The sequence below is a fragment of the Alosa sapidissima genome, chromosome 18 (genome assembly GCF_018492685.1).
Source record: "Alosa sapidissima isolate fAloSap1 chromosome 18, fAloSap1.pri, whole genome shotgun sequence".
NCBI lineage: Eukaryota > Metazoa > Chordata > Actinopteri > Clupeiformes > Clupeidae > Alosa > Alosa sapidissima.
This window is the reverse complement of record NC_055974.1, coordinates 20970264-20975263: the sequence shown is the minus strand read 5'-3', so window position 1 is coordinate 20975263 and position 5000 is coordinate 20970264. Positions and strand designations below refer to the sequence as shown.

General features: G+C 45.2%; 1 protein-coding gene across 7 annotated transcripts in view; it reads right to left on the bottom strand.

Moving 5' to 3' along the window:
* The window catches only part of LOC121689687 (glucosidase 2 subunit beta-like), a 185321-nt gene that overhangs the window by 145544 nt on the left and 34777 nt on the right, over positions 1-5000 (bottom strand). The gene's annotated exons all lie outside the window — the stretch shown is intronic.

Genomic DNA, 5000 nt, shown 5'->3' with positions numbered 1-5000 from the left:
GACTCCCATTCAGCTCAGAGTTGAGACCACAATGGCCTGTAAGGACTTTGCTTCATGCTCAAGGAGAAGGTTTTCTCTAACTGAAGGGACTGTAGAGAGAGAGATGGAGAGAGAGGGAGAGAGAGAGAAAGAACGAAAGAAAGAAAGACAGAGACCTTGACATCTCTGCCACATAGTTATATTGACCTGTGTGGGACCTTGCACTTGCACATGTGCACACAGACACACACACACACACACATACATATATATAAATGCTATATCCTCCATTTTCATGAATAATTTTATAAATAATGTTATTCACACATACATACATACATACAAACATATAAATCTCTCTCTCTCTCTCTTTCTCTCTCTCTCACACACACACACACACACGTATACCAGTATGTGTGAAGAAATCCTGAGACGGAATCTCATTTTCGTTCACCCCCTCCTTTCACCTGGTGACACCTCAGAGCCACCGGATCCCCCTTACATAACCGCCATAGGAGAGACACAGTGGGGAGGGGAGGAGAGAGGAGAGGAGAGGGGATACAGTGGGGAGGAGAGGAGAGAGGAGGAGAGGAGAGAGGGGAGAGGGAAGAGGAGAGGGGATACAGTGGGGAGGAGAGGAGAGAGGAGGAGAGGAGAGAGGGGAGGGGAGAGGGGAGCTGAGAGGAGAGGGGATACAGTGGGGAGGAGAGGAGAGGAAAGAGGGGAGAGGAGGGGGTACAGTGGAGGAGGAGAAAGAGAGGAAAGGAGAGAGGGGAGAAGAGGGGAGAGAAGTGGAGTGGTGAGGAGAGGAGATGAGGGGAGGATAAGAGCAGAGGGGAGAAGTGTAGAGAAGAGAAGAGAAGAGAAGAGAAGAGAAGTGGACAGGTGAGGAGAGAAGAGAAGAGAAGAGAAGAGAAGAGAAGAGAAGAGAAGTGGACAGGTGAGGAGAGGGGGAGGAGAGGAAAGAAGAGGAGAGGAAAGAAGAGTAGAGGAGAGCAGGACAATAACAGAAGAGGAGAGGAATATACAGGGGAGAGAAAACCAGAAGGGCAGTGCAGAGATGAAGAGAAGAGAAGAAAAGAAGAGAATAGAGTGAAATTAAGGTGAGGATAGAAAGAGGTGGATTGAGGAGGTCAATTTAGAAGATCAGAGGAAAGAAGAGAAGAGGGGAGGAGAAGAAAGGAGAGAAGAGTGGAGGAGAGGAGAGGGCAGAAGACAAGAGAGGAGAGGAGAAAAGAGAAGAGGAGAGTGGAGGAGAGGAGAGGAGAGAAAAGAGGAAGAGAAGGTAAGAAAAGAGAAGAGAAGAGAGGAGAAGAGAAGAGAGGAGAAGAGAGAGGAGGAAAAAGGAAGAGAAGGTAAGAAAAGAGAAGAGAAGAGAGGAGAAGAGAGAGGAGGAAAAAGGAAGAGAAGGTAAGAAAAGAGAAGAGAAGAGAGGAGAAGAGAGAGGAGGAAAAAGGAAGAGAAGGTAAGAAAAGAGAAGAGAAGAGAGGAGAAGAGAGAGGAGGAAAAGGGAAGAGAAGAGAAGAGAAGAGAGGAGAGGAGGATAGCAGAGGTGAAAAGGAGATAAGACAGAAAGTGGGGGTTGGAGTCTCTGAGTTCATGAGCCATGATCCATCCAATCCTCCTCCTCCTCTATCTCGCCCCCCACCCTCAACAAGCTCTCCGCAAGAGAAGATACTGACATAACCTCCCCTTAAACTAGCCCACCCTTCTCTCTCTCTCCCTCTCTCTATCCCTCTCTTTCTCGCGCTCTGTCTGGGAAGACTCTTCAATCTGTGCGCTCTCCACTCAAGGCCAGAGAATAGGTAGTCTTTGTGTTATGTAACCGCGAAGCTATCTTTCACCACCTCAAGAGAGCTCACAAAGGTGAACTCCAGCACCATCAGAGGTGTGTGTGTGTGTGTGTGTGTGTGTGTGTGTGTGTGTGTGTGTGTGTGTGTGTGTGTGTGTGTGTGTGTGTCTGTGGAACATTGATGTGCAGTAAGTTTGGTCATGGTATGCCAATTTGAAAGCAGTTCCACTTTCAATCATTAAACAAACTGATCAAGTCATTCCTATCAGCCCTGTGCATGTGTGTGTGTGTGTGTGTGTGTGTGTGTGTGTGTGTGTGTGTGTGCGTGCGTGCGTGTGTGTGTGTGTGTGTGTGTGTGTGTGTGTGTGTGTGTGCCACTATGCGGCTAAAGGGTGCAGGGTTAGTAAACAGTAACTCAATACCCCAGGCATCAGCAGTCACCTAAGCATGGGAATCCTGGTCACTCTGCGTGACTGAAACACACATGTGCGTGCTCCCACACACACACACACACACACACACACACACACACACACACACACACAAATAGCACACAGACACACAGCATCAGCATAACAGAGCAGAGTGCATCGCCCAACCTAGCATGAGTGTGTGTGTGTGTGTGTGTGTGTGTGTGTGAGAGAGAGAGAGAGAGATGTGAGAGAGAGAGAGAGAGAGCAACAAAAGAAATGAGAGGAGAGAGAAAGTGTGTGCTAGTAGTTGAGGGTGGGGAGCAGGCACATATCCTCTCGTTCTGGCCCTGCACCCCACTAAAGGAAGTGAGGTGTGAATGTGACTGCGCCATCAGAGTCGGTCCAACCTGAGCGACTGCTACCCCCTGCTGGGCGTCAGCCGAATCACGTCTCCTTCACAACCTCCGGCAACACGTGCCCTCCCATTCCCATCCCTCATCAGATGGTTTCCACCTTCAGGAAGGATTGACTCGCAACACCGAACAAGGCTACACACACACACACACACACACACACACACACACACACACACACACACACACACACACACACACAGGTGTAGGAAATCCGATCACAACGTACAACGTAGTGACTACAACAGAGTGACAAAGGAGCAGAATGCCCAGGGTTTAAACATGAAGCCGCAATGTATATTTGACAAAAAAAGCCCATTAAAATTCCTATGGAGCAACAGTCTCTGTCCACAATCCTGGACCTAGAAGTTAGATCTCAGAAATCATCAGAAATCCTGCACCGTGGCAACAGAAAGTAGCTCACCATTCTCATTACTTACACAATTTCTGTTCAAATATTTATCTGCAGAGGACTCCAGTATCACTGGAATATACAGGAACCTAACAATACCACAGGAAGGAGTATGTGTACCCATAACCTATAACAATGCCTGTGATTGGTCGAGCAGATTGCAATGCACCACTCCATGTCAATGACCTTTTTTTAAATAAAATAGCATCTGATTGGTCAAGGTGTTTGTTCTGCACCATTTCTATATTTAGTACCTATTAACAATCATAATAATCCTCACAATCACCCTTACATGCTAAAACTGACAATAGCAACCTTGCAGCATCGACTCTGATAGATCCGAGACACGATCAACACTGACTCTGAAAAGGTTGCATTGTCTGCTCATGTCTCATATCTATCTGAGATCCAAGCATCTCTTCAGCCTCCATCTCATACTAACCAACGCAAAGCGGGGACCCAGCAATCCGGGTAATATGGCACAGAGTGTGTGCGTGTGTGTGTGTGTGTGTGTGTGTGTGTGTGTGTGTGTGTGTGTGTGTGTGTGTGTGTGTGTGTGTGTGTGTGTGGGTGTGTGTGTGAGCGTTAGTGTGAGTGCCATTCGTTTCTCTCGTGGCGTAAGGGGACGTCTCCTTTGATTTCGAAATTGTTTTATTGAGGTGCTCTTTGTTCTTGCATTATCCGCACCACCGAAGCGGAAAGGGCCTTTTCGGTGGCGCTCAGAGCCGCCAGAGTGGCGGAGGAAGAAACTAATAAAAAGGTGCCAGAGAGAAAGAGAAGGAGGGAAAGAAGTGGAGAGATAGAGAGAGAGAGAGAGAGAGTGAGAGAACAAACGAAGGACTAGACAAGGAAGGGGCTGGCAGGCGAAATAAAATTTTATGGCCGTGAGATTTTTTATAGATATGGATCCACCTCAGTGATATAACATAAAAAATTTCACTTCAACACATCACTGAACCTTTTAGCCTTCATGGCTGCCAACTCATATCTTAAATACACCTAAAAACTTACACTCACACATACGTAGGCGAATGAAGGAAAATTTACTGTGACATTGTAGATGCGTGTAATATGCTGATTTGTTGTGTAGTTAGCATACATTTTATCGGATCTATTTTAAGCATTAATCTTGCTGTGCATCTGTGTGATTTACTGTAGAGAAAATGCATGGTATACGTTAGCGACTAAGAGGCCTGGCGGTGAACGCAAACGGGGCTGTTGATGTAAATTGGCTGTTAACCTCAATCACGGGCAACCTGCTTAATTCACCGGCTTGATCATCATTTGTTTTGATTACGCGTAAGTGCCATTTTTTCCCCTCACCCCCGCACACACATGCATATTCATGCCTCTCGTCTTGTCTCCTGTATCGTACGCAGGAAACGCATTTGAATTCATTAAAGGCGCCACCTCTTCTCCGCAATGGCAGCGGCGAACAAAAGTCATGATTTCAGCTATATGTCGCAAAACAGGCCACGCTGATTTACATCGAGGGGAACTCGATTATTGAATTATTGAATTAATAAACTGCAGTAGTCCTTCAAAATTATTCAATAATGGTTTTCTTGATGGAGATGCAGAAAATGAAAATAATCAATGCAGAACATAATATATTTTTAAACTAGAAGAGCATTCGAAGAGCACAGGCCATCACCAAAGTCAACGCAATGAAAGTGAGACTGAATTTTCTGAGTGAATCTATATATATATATATATATATATATATATATATTATGTTAAAAGTTATATTTTCAAGGCAGTGTACTACACAATATTTAGCATTTAGACATAGGCCTACATTTCAATAATAATCCCTGAAAAGGAGCTCTTATTTTGAAATGTCTCTTACTTCTTAAAAACCTGCAAAAGGGAAAATAGAGTTCAAATATGGGGTGTGTTTCCATCCATAGTGTTCATCAATAATGAAGAAGGCCAAGATCATAATCATAATGCATCGAGAATCTTTTCATAATAGAATTGTGACCTTTTGA